The sequence below is a fragment of the Paroedura picta genome, chromosome 3, assembly GCF_049243985.1.
Source record: "Paroedura picta isolate Pp20150507F chromosome 3, Ppicta_v3.0, whole genome shotgun sequence".
Taxonomy (NCBI): domain Eukaryota; kingdom Metazoa; phylum Chordata; class Lepidosauria; order Squamata; family Gekkonidae; genus Paroedura; species Paroedura picta.
Genome location: NC_135371.1, coordinates 135,177,476 through 135,189,871, shown reverse-complemented (window position 1 = coordinate 135,189,871; position 12,396 = coordinate 135,177,476).

The following is a 12,396-nucleotide window of genomic DNA, read 5'->3' as shown; positions in this document are numbered from 1 at the left end:
CTGAGAGACCTGGGAATGGTCCACAGTCACCCAGCAGGCCTCAGGTGTCTCTAAGCAATTTAAAATCACCTTCCCTTCCTCTCCCCATGACAGACACCCTGTGAGGGAAGTGGGAATGGTCCAGTCACCCAGCAGACCTCAGGTGTCTCTAAGGAGTTTAAAATTGTCTTCCCTTCCTCTCCATCCCACTCCCTTCTTCTCCCCATAGACCCCTGCCAGGGAAGTGGGGCTGACAGCTTTGTGAGAACTGGGAATGGTCCACAGGCACCCAGTAGGCCTCAGGTGTCTCTAAGCAGGTTAAAATCACCTTCCCTTCCTCTCTCCATAACAGTCACCCTGTCAGGGAAGTGGGGCTGAGAACTTTGTGAGACCTGGGAATGGCCCACAGGCACCCAGCAGGCCTCAGGTGTTTCTCAGCAGTTTAAAATTGCTTTCCCTTCCTCTCCCCATAATAGGCATACTGTGAGGGAGGCGGGCCTTAGGGTCAGCCCTATCAGGGTGCGGCCAGCTGTGCTGGCCGCACCCTGATCAGTCCATATTTCCTCACAGATGGCCGGGACACACTCCTTCCACAGGTCTGTTTCACAAATATGTAGAGGAACCATGGATACGATAGCAGGGCTTGTCAAAATAAACTCTCTGACACCCCACCCCACCTCCTGCTGTGCTCCCTGAAATTGTGCCTTTAAGGGTCAGTGGATCTCCATGAACAGCATGAAGAAAAGTTGGCAAAATCTCTCCCTTTCAGGGCCTGCAAAAGGGAACTCCTCCACTAGGCATTTGCCTGGGACCAACCACAGGTCCTCCTCAGACATTCCCTCCATGGCCTGAACTAGTCTGTCCTCTCTAAGGGCCTTAGCTAAGTTCTTGTTATATTGTTGTTTAAGATCACTGAAATAGTGCTATTTAGATTGTTGTTGTTGTATTTGTTTATGTTATATTAATTTGTTCCATGTATCCCCCCATGTTGTTGTATGTAAACCGCCCTGAGCCGTATGGAAGGGTGGTATAGAAATCAAATAAACAAACAAACAAATAAAAACTTTGACTTATTCCACTAGCATATTTTTGGGACAATCCCAGGGACAAGTTTATGTAGGATTCTGAAAATTCTGCTGTGTCTTATATAGAAGAATTACAGTATTTGCTGGCGTATAAGACTACTTTCCCCCCCCTGAAAAACATGCCTCTAAGTGGGGGGGGTCGTCCTATACGCCGGGTGCACTTCAGTTGGGATAGACATAGCTGCCCATAGTGTCCCATAGTACTGTAATGTAATGTAACAAACTCTATATTTTGAGTGGAAATGTTGGGGGATCGTCTTATATGCCGGCAAATACGGTACTTGCTTACCTACATATGATGGTTTGGACCACATTGTACTTTAGGCAGCACCATCACAATAGAAGAACTCATGGGCTCATGGGCACTCAATGAAATTAATGAGCAATAAACATAGAACACAGCAATCCTGTGCTGCACCTACACTGCAGGGGCCAGTCACAGTACAGCTGTGGTACCACTAGTCACCTGTGTGCATCTGGGACCCTTGGATCTCCAGTTATGGTCAGGAGGTGGCCCAGCCCTGTCAGCCATTCTGCTTTTCTTTTTTTTTAAGCATTTCTTATTTTTGAAATATAGAAGAATATACAGAAAGAAAATAGAATATATATACAAACCATATATAACACCATTCATTAAAATATACATAATAAACAGAGTATCCAACCCCAACAACTCACAAACTGAGTTAGTTTCCAGTAAACAATCATGATCTGAATAACCGTTGTTTGTAATATTCTGCCACTGAAAATGTGGGCATTATTTTTCTACAAAATCCAAAGAGGGACCCCAAGAGTCAGTAAATTCTTCTGGTTACCAAGTTAGTCAGCTTTGCTGTGATGACAAGATTTTTCATATGCTCCAGCCAAGAATCCACTCCAGGCGATTCTTGCTGCTTCCATTTCAATGCTATAGTAAGTCTAGCTGCAGCAGTTGCATGAAAGAAAAAATATCTAGTTTTAATAGGTAGATTAGCAGGTAACATGCTTAACAACATAAATTTGGGATCTAGAGGAAAATTAATCTGTAAAATGTTCTCTATTTCAGCATGCAAGCTTATCAAAAAACTTTAATACATTCACATGACCATCGCATATGAAAAAAGAACCTACCGCATCATGACATCTCCAACATTTCCCATTGAATTGAGATGACATTTTCCTTATGCTTTTAGGAGTCACATACCATCTGTAAAACATTTTAGACTGATTTTTCCTCGACAACTGACATTTTGTTAATTTAACATTATTGGACCATAACTTATCCAAGCCTTCCAAAGATATGTTTTGACCCAAATGTTGCATCCATTTAATCATACAGACCATTTCTGCACGGAGGGGTAAAACACACGTGGCCTCCTGCTTGCAAACATTGGATGGTAAACCTCATGATTGTAGCCCTCCATATGAGAGACCCCTCCCACATTTCTCTGCTGTTGTGTCGCGCCTCCCCCCCCCCCGTACTAGGTGGCGGCTAAGGCAGGAGAGAGAGCAACACAAACTTTATTTTATGTATTTATTTATTTTTAGATTCTGTACGGCCACTCTCCAGAGTTCTCGCAGCGGTTTACAACAGTAATAAAAATACAATAAAACCCATCAAAATACCCCATAATAACAATTATAAATTAATTACAATTAACCAGATGGTGATTTAAATTCTATGAGAGCCCTAACCCTCCCCTCCGTTCAGTCCAAGGGTCTGTTCTCTTGCACTAGGAGTGAGGCCAGATCTAATCAAAATTGGCTGGGGGGATCCTCTGATGAAAACACCTGCTGGATGCCGCCCCAGCCTCAACCATATGCCTGGTGGAAGAGCTCCATCTTGCAGGCCCTGTGGAAATCTGGCAACTCTGCCTGGGCCCTCAGCTCTTCCGGGAGCTCATTCCATCAGGCTGGGGTCAGGGCTGAAAAGGCTCTGGCCCTGGTCGAGGCCGGACAAACATCCCGGGGGCCCAGGACAGCCAGCAAGTTCATACCCACAGAGCAAAGAGGGGCATAAGCAACTAAGCGGTCCCGCAGGTAAGTAGAACCCAGGCCACGTAAAGCCTTAAAGGTTAATACCAATATCTTGAAGCAGAAGCAGACTGGTACTCAGAAGCAGACTGGTAACCAGTGCAGATGTCAAAGCATCGGCTGAATATGGGCCCTTCAAGATGTTCCAGTGAGAACCCCTGCAGCTGCATTTTGTACCAGCTGCAATTTCTGGGTCAAAACCATGACTTCCCACTCCTCTGCTTGTCAATCATCTGAGGCAACAAATCCTCTCTCAGTGGTGGTTTGGGGGACTCCAAAGTTCCCCTGAGTACCAACATTAATTTTTTACAAAGATACTTACATGTTGCTATGCATTAACACAAGAACAGTGAAGCGTTGATTAGTTTTATCATAGGGATCCATTTTATTGCTGCATTTTTGCACTTGGTGTTTGGGCAAGTGCATATCCATGCCCCGAATACACCCCCATGTGACCTCTATAAACCCGCTAAGCAGCACACCTTTCCACCATTTTCCCTTGATCTTGGGGGTCTATTGAGAATGGAGAATCTCTTAATGGCCATGCTGGCTTGGATGTTGGCCCTTGCTTGCATCAGGGAGGATATGGCTCTGTGGGCAGCCCGGGATTTCAAATGCTATATCCATCCCAACATGCACTTCCAAAGTGTGCTGTTCTCTTAACACACTCAATGCGTTGCTTTGAGCTTAGGTGTTGGTCATCTGAGTTTCCCTTCTTTTTGCTCTCTTGGAAACCATCCTTGCTTCAGGATCGTGCAGTATAATTTCCTTCCCCTTTTGCTAGCATCTCCTTTGGGTAACATAGCTAGATTCCTCTATAGGCAGTCTTGGAGGACATAACAGCTGACCTACATGTCTTGCAAAAAAGAAAAATAAAGTTGGCATTGCCCGTGTGAAGTGTGTGATTCTCTTGCTTTACGTAGCTTGAATGGCGGGGAAGGGAGGGTGGAAGGAAGGCTGGAGGGGGTGGTCACAGCCAATTACAGTGATCCTTCTCACCCCCTGTAGGGTCTCTTGGGCAAGAGGGCTGGCATGTTTAATTGGACAACAGCTGCAATTGGTCCAGTTGCTGGGTACATTTTTAAAAATCACGGGAGGGGCGCTTACGCCCCCTTCTCCAAAAAACTGCCATTCGCCAGCATGCCAGGGCCATGCAGCAGGCAAAAATTGAGGCACTGCTCTTTGTTTTCTTGAAGGGGGGGGGAGAGAATTGGAAACAACAGAGGAGCCCAAGCACAGCAGGAGCCTCTTTCTTTGTTTTCTTGAAAGGGGGGTAGGGAGGATTGGAGACAGCAGAGGAGCCAAGCACAGCAGGAGCCTCTTTATTTCTTTTCTTGAAGTGGGGGGAGAGGATTGGAGACAGCAAAAACCAAGATGCAAATCTCTACCAACAGAAGTTAGGGCTTCTGGGAGCTTCTGCTGAGAGAAATTAGGAGTTTCCCTTCTAAAGCAAGCTTGTAACCTGGGCAGCCTTAGCCAATCAGGGCTTCTCTACCACGGAGCTCTTCAACAAATTCGAAGCAGCCAGAGATCTGCATGTTTTCTCATGCTTTCTCAATCCGATTATTCAAATATTGAGGGTTAAAACCACTCCAGGATATTGCCGGATCAATCATGCTTGCTGGAGAGGGAAAACTTAAATCGTACAAAATCAAAATAGAAATCGCATTCAGTGAAGATGGCAGGGACTGAATTGACCTGGGATTGGAATAAAAGCTCCGTGCAGACTCCACCCTTTCAGCTATCTCCTCTTCTGCCTCCTCTCCAGAGATTGCTCTTGGGATGGTAGGGATGGTGGGAAAGTTGGGTCAGTGCATGCAATTCTCCCCACCAATGTTCTTTGTGTAACCACTCAGCATTTGCCTTTGCCCATCAGCAGGTTTCTTCCCAGTGCAGGATGAGTCCTTCCATGGCATGGTGGCTGTGGTCATCCCTAGCCTGAGCACAGGCAGGATCACGTGGCCATGACCTCCACTGCTTTGTGATGTGCATAGTGAGGAATGCTTACAGTTCACAGGTGTGCTGATGTGCATATACGTTACTCTGTGTACAACACAATTATTTTTAATTCCCATGGTCAGGATATGGGAAGACTAATTCTCCATTGATGTTCTTCCTTTGCTTTTCATTTTTTGACTATAGGCCATAACATGTCATGAAGACTTAAATTGTGTCCTCATCTGTCAAATACAAAATCTCTTCTTAAGGGGTTCTTAATCCATTCTGAAATCCAAACTAGACCGGAGGTGTTAGGTATTGTCATCCCACTTTGTCTTTAATCGTCTTGAAGCACCTTAAATGCGATCCTGGGTCTTTTATGTTTTCAGATTAACTTATTTAACTGCCTTTGCCAATGATCTATTCTCTAATCAGAAATAAAAAATTAAACCTAGGCAGTACCTTCATTTTGATTGTCGCTATTATTGCTGACCAGGAGAAATTCAGTTTCAGCTATCTATAAGTTCTTCTTGGACTTTACACCAAACCACCAAATAGCTTTTTTGATAAAGGTTTTTCAGATCTTTATCTAGATAAATTCCAAGATTCTTCTCCATACCTCTTCAGCAAGTTATGAAAGATTATTGACAAACCTAATAGAACACTCCCAGATTCCTGGGAATAAGCTTATTTGTTGTCGGTTCACAAAGAAGGTTTGGATCCACTTATCTTACAGACCTATTTCTCTCTTAAATGTGGATTACACATACATTTCCAAAATTTTGGTAGAGAGACTAAAAAAGTGTATTTCTGAAGTGATCCACGAAGATCAGACTGGTTTTATGCCAAAGAGGCATATGAAGGATAACATCCGATTTGTTATAAAAGCAATGGGCAAGAAGATCAGAAGAAGAGATGTTTTTCATCTTTTTAGATGCTGAAAAAGCTTTTGATTATGTGTTTCTTAAAGCTATTTTGTTAAAAATGCAGACCAGAGAGAATGTATTGAAATGGATTCAACAAATCTGTACAAAGCAAGAAGCCAATGAATTAGTAAATGGCATGGTGGCAACAGACAAAATAGGGATCAAGAAAGGGACAAGACAAGGATACCCTTCTTCATCCTTGTTTAATTTAATCATAGAGGTCTTAGCAGTTAAGATGGGATCCCAATATACTAGACATTAAACTTAACAAAGAAGAATTCAAAGTGAGGAGTTATGCTGATGATGTTGGTTTAACACTCACCAGGCCAGGGGAATCTATTCCAAAACTATTTAATTGATTGAATATTTATCAGGTTACAGGGTCAATAAAAATAAGACAAAAAGACATTTATATTTGGCAAATTTAACAATAGAATAACTGAACTGGCGTTGCAGGTTGGCAACTCTGGTGTTAGGGTTTGTGCCATTGCACTGCTGGCATGTCTGTGGTGCTCCAGCACTGGTAGGACTCAGTGGCACTAGTGCCCTGCACAAGTGTAAACTTCCTTCATGATAGCACAACTCTAAGTTACTCTGGCATAGGGGTCAGGTGGGTCTTTATTCTAATTTGGTCTCCTTAGGATTGCTCTGTAATTCACAGGGTTGCCATAGGTTGGAAGCAACTTGACGGCATTTAACATACACACACACAAGCTATAGGTACTCTTGTAGAAATTCCCCAAGTCAATCATCACCCATTGATTGAACTATAAACAGATTTGCTTTGCCATGCTGCAATGTTTGGGTGAGTTTTGTGGTTTTTAAACTCAGAATCCAAGCTGAAAAAGCAGTGGAAAAAGCAACAACCAGCAAGGCCCAAAGGATATTACATGAACTTTATACCAAGGTTTCATCCACACATCACTGGATATTGTACTAGCATTGCTTTATCATAGCTATTCATGTCCAAGACTGCTTTGTTCATACTCGAAAATTCACTTGTAAATGATGGCTATAGTGTAATGATATTGCAATATACAATGATATGTAGAAGTCCCCTGAGGAATGTTGCTAAGAGCTTCATACTTGCTAACATCTCATTTAACTCTTTCCTCATAAAGGACCCTTGAAAGACTATGTTTACAGCATTAGCAACAGCAGGTATTCCCAGTTGGCACTAAATTCACCCCCAATGCTGGATGAAGTATAGGAAATCAGCAGAAGAAGAAAGAAACAGAAAGTCAATTTATGTGGGATTGACAAGGACTTCCCATGTGTAGTAACACCAGAGAAGTAGCCTTAGTCAGTTCAAGCAAGAATAGCTTGGAGTTTTGTGTCACCATAAAGACAAGCTCTTTAAGACACCTTGATGTTTTTAAGGTATCACAAGACTTCTGTTTCTCCTGTTAATTTCTCCTAGAAAGAATTGGACTTGAGTGCTGTCAAACCAAAAGACAGAAAGTAACTGTTTCCATCATATCAAAAGCCACTGATAGAATCATAGAATAGAATCACAGAATCATCAATGCATTGGAAGGGGCTATGCAGGCCACCTAGTCCAACCCCCTGCTCAATGCAAGATCAGCCTAAAGCAGGGGTAGTCAACCTGTGGTCCTCCAGATGTTTGTGGACTACAATTCCCATGAGCCCTTGCCAGCATTTGCTGTCAGGGGCTCATGGGAATTGTAGTCCATGAACATCTGGAGGACCACAGGTTGACTACCCCTGGCCTAAAGCATCCAGGATAAGTCTCTGCCCAGCTGCTGCTTGAAGGGAGATTATCACCTCCTTAGGCAGTCAATTCCACAGCTGAACTACTCTGACCATTAAATGTTTTTCCTGATATCTAGCTGATGTAATTCTCCACATAGTTAAACCCATTACTGAACATCAAGGCTGAACATTCCCAAGTCCCTCAGCCCATCCTCATAGGGCTTGTTCCCCAGGCCCCAAATCACTCTCATCACTTTCCTATGAACTCTCTCAATTTTGTCCACATTCATTTTGAATTGAGCCTCCAGAACTACACATACTCCAGGTGGTGTATACAGTGGGGGGCTATGACAACTAGTGATTTTGATGTGATGCCTCTGTTGACTGCATTTGCCTTCTTTACTGCCACATCACACAGTCTGCTCATATTTATCTTACTGTCCACAAGTATCCCAAGATCTTGGTCACACACACTGCTACTCAGAAGAGTATCTCCCATCCAGTATACACACTTCTCATTATTGTGACCCAGAGGTAGAACTCTACGCTTCTCCTTATTGACTTGCATCGTGTTCTCATTTGCCCAGTTGTCCAGCATGTTCAGATCTTGTTGAACTCTATTTCTATATTCTGGGGTGTTCTCTATTCCTTCCAATTTGGTCTAATCTTTAATCTGCTCCTGCGGAGCAGATTAAATAAAGCAGTAAGGGCTGGTGGGGAGGAGTTAGGGCGGGCTCTGTCCGGGATAAAAACTCGGAGGAGCGAATCAGGAGCCGCGAAGCAGCTCCTGATTCGCTCCTCCGAGTGGCACTCAAGGGCCAAGTGTCCAATTGGAATGCCGCATGGGCCATCCGCACCACGGCTGAAACGCTGCTGCCACCGCTGCCGCTGGATCGCCACCCACGCGATGCGCCACGTGGTCGCCCGCCTCAGGCCTGTCCGGAACCAGCATCCCCCTAGCTCCCGGCTGCTGAGGACCCGACGGCGCTGAAGACAGGTAGGCTGCTTCCCCCAAATCCAGCCCTGGCCCCACTTCAGCCTTCCGTGGTCTGCTGGGAGGAGGAGGAGAAAGGCTTCTGCAGCCCCATGGACCCCGTCCAGGGCTATGCAGAAGCCTTTGGGAGTCGGGGGGGGGGAGTCCGAGGCCATCTAGCGCCCATTTTATTTTCAATTAAAATGGGCTTTAAATCTAGTCTGCAAATAATCATCCAGATCATTGATGAAGATGTTGAAAATTACTGGACTCAGTACCGAGCGATTGTGGCACTCTGTTGCTCACCTCCCTCCACTCTGATAAAATACCACTAACAACCACTACTTGGATGCGGTTTTCTAGCCAGTTCCCTATCCAACTAACCATCTGAAAATACAGTATAGCGTCTTCCAGTTTACCATCAAAACATCATGAGGAACCTTGTCAAAAGCCTTACTGAAACCTAGGTAAACAACATCCACTGAGTTTCCACGATCTAATAATGACATAATTCAGTCAAAGAAGGAAACCAGGTTGGTCTGGAAGGACCTATCGGCAACAATTCCGTGCTGATTTCCCTGGATCAATAAATTGTTCTCCAGATGATTGCAGATCACCTCTTTTAAAATCTGTTCCATTATCTTCCATGCAGTTGAGGTTAGACTCACTGGCCTGTCATTTCCTGGTTCATGTCTCCTTTTTTTGCTCTCCTCCAGTTTTCTGGTACCTCTCCAGTCCTCCAAGAGGTCCTAAAGATGGTGGAGAAGGATTCCACAAGCTCTCCAGAAAATTCTTTGAGCACTCTTGGGTGCACACCGTTCAGCCCAGGGGATTTTAACTCATCCAGTATAGCCAGGTGCCTCTCATCAACTTCCTTCTCTATGTCAACCTTCCACCCAGACACTATACCTTGCCTACTACCATCCCTAGATGTGTCCATATTCTTCTGGGAAAACACAGAGCCAAATAGGTATCGAGTCTTTCTGCTTTCTCTCTGTCAGAGTTTCTCCATAGGAGGCCTATTGCCTCATTTACCTTATGTTTGCTCATCACATATCTGAAAAAGTTTTTCTTGTTATAATGGGCTTCCCTGGCCTGTCTCAGCTCACTCTTAGCTTTGGCCTCTCTGATGGCTGATCTACAGTGCCTAGTAACCTGCAGATACTCTTCTTTAGAGACCTGTCCTTCCCTCCAGTGCTTGAACATTTACTTTTTTCTTCCTTAGCACTTCCTGAAGTTCTTTGTTCATCCAAATAGGCTTCTTGGATCCCTTAACTTGGAATACAATCAGCAAGTTATTTGGAATAGGCCTACCTCATAGGCCTGATTGTCACAAGCTACAAGGTCCTGTTCATGTGCTCAGCAGGGACATCTGGTGGTTGCAGAACACAGCTGCAGAAGATGAGTCATCAAGGCTTTTGTTTCAGATGGGAACACCCCAATTTCCTCTCAGAACAGGAAAAGAAAGCAAAGGCTTTGTTCTCAGTCACTTTGTCTCTGTTAGACACTGTGTGTGTGTTCTCCATTTTGTGGCAGCGTGTAAGAACAGTTTATGTCGTAACTTGTAAGTTTTTGGGGACCTGATTTGGCAAGAGGCCAAATCAGCAAGCATGATATATTTGTACAGAAAATAAACTCAAAGTGTGCTAAGAGTGGAACATATGCAGTGGGGAAAGGGCAATCCTCATTTTTTTATGTTGTGTTCTTCCAACCACAACATGTAGTAAAAGTGAACAACACCTTACCATGTCTCCATCTTGCTGGAATAGTCATAGCTTGAGCATGCAACAGCTCTTGTTTAAAGAGAGTCCACCTGTCACTTGCTCCTTTCTCTTCCAGCATTCAGGTCCATGGGATGACTCTCATCATGGCTCTGAGTTTATTAAAGTCTGCCCTACGAAGGTCTAACAGGTAGGTGGCCCAAGAGGCAGGCAATCCTTTTATGCTGTCATGGGAAGACATAATCAAAAGGACGGGGTCATAAATATTGCCCTTTTCCTTTTGTTATTATGCCACATTTACTAAAGAGTACTGTCACGTCAGAGATATTAGTAGTATTGGGGCATTAAACTATTCAGTGAGGTAATACCAATCTCAACTTCACAGAAAAACGAAACAGTAGAAGGGGCAGAGTAGAAGCCTCCAGCCCTTTTAGTCATGGAACGGTGCATGAGGAAATGTCATTAAGGAACTCAGTGCTTTGGAAACATCAGACAATCATCCGCTAACAGAAGGGGCCCACAGAGTATACATTCATCTTCTTGTTGGTCCCCAAAGTACTGAAAAGCAGAATCCCACGCAGAGCTAATTAACAGGGGATGAGCACATTGGAGCAGAAAGAGAGTATTAACTTGAATAAAATATATAATTATTTGTTCTGTATGCTTTGAGCAAAATGACAGCAATTTATTCATGGCACAGATTGAATTTAAAAGGTGACAAATCATATAACAAGTCTACCTCAGGATATGTGAATTCTGTCGCCATCAGCCTTATATGGTTTTTTGAAGTCTCTGCTTCCTTCACGATTCCTGCATTTTGTCAAGTTGTATTTTACTTTAAGCCTGGTTTTCAGCCAAAAGCCATCTCCCAAAGGGGCTCACAGCAATTAACATTTAATACAAACAACAATTAAAATGCAATATGCAATCCTGCTGAAGGGTACAGTATATCAGTCAAACATAGGTATTTCAGGTTATGCCACAATAGACAAGACACACTAGGAAATAGGAATGGAGGGGAAGGGAAGAGGAGAGGAGAGGAAGTCTTTTGCAGCACCAGACCAAAGAGCTGATCTGTTAACAGGCATAATAAAATTCTTCATGGAAAAAGAAAATTTAATAATCTTTCTGGATGGCTCTATTTGGCCACAGTAGCAGCCGACTACCTCTGGTTTGCAGGTGCTAGAACCCTGACCCATTTTTAGCCTTTCACAATACACCATTCCAAACCTATTGACTTTAATTAGAAGGGCGTAACTCTCTTTAGGATGGCACGCTGAAAGACCTGGGGGCTTGGGGTGCTAATATGTCCATTTGAAGGCTCTCCCTTACTTTTCACTTCATCTTTTCTGGTTGTCATTTTCCCCCTCAGTTTTCTTTTTTTGGATGGGCGGTGGGGGAGATGGATAGCATATATCCTCCTTTCAGAAACCAGCTATGCTTGACTTCAGAATTTCAATCAGCAATACATTAAGAAAATATCCTCAAAAATGCAAAACAAACCAAGACTACTGAACTCACTTGCCAAGTATGGCAATTCTGCAGATGGGAGCCTCCTATTGTTTAATGTTTTGTGGACTCTGGAAGAATACGTTGGCAGCCTTCTGATTCATGAGCTCACACTGAGCTAGTGGTCCTTTCTGTTACTGACTTGCCACCTTATTTTAATCAACTTCTCATTATTTAACTTTCACTAGTAGCATTCCTATATTTCCTGGGGTGCACACTTCCTGGCAGAAGTAGATAATTTAATACATCTTAATATGCTTAGTGTTCTGACATATGTTTATCATCATTTTCTTGTGGTCTCACCAATCTTTCCTTGTTTGGGAGCTCTTCAGGTGCCCCCATTGTCCTGATCCCCAAAACAGGCTATCAGCTAAGTTATTGGTCAACAATAGGATGCAGGATTGTGAAATGGAATGAATGAGTCATGTAACTTTTGAGGCCCAAGAAGTCAATAAGCAAAGATCACTAAAGTTAATGCCCAAAACACAGCGCACAGACCAAACCCAAAATATTGAAATCATTCCTGGTTTTGGAGCTAC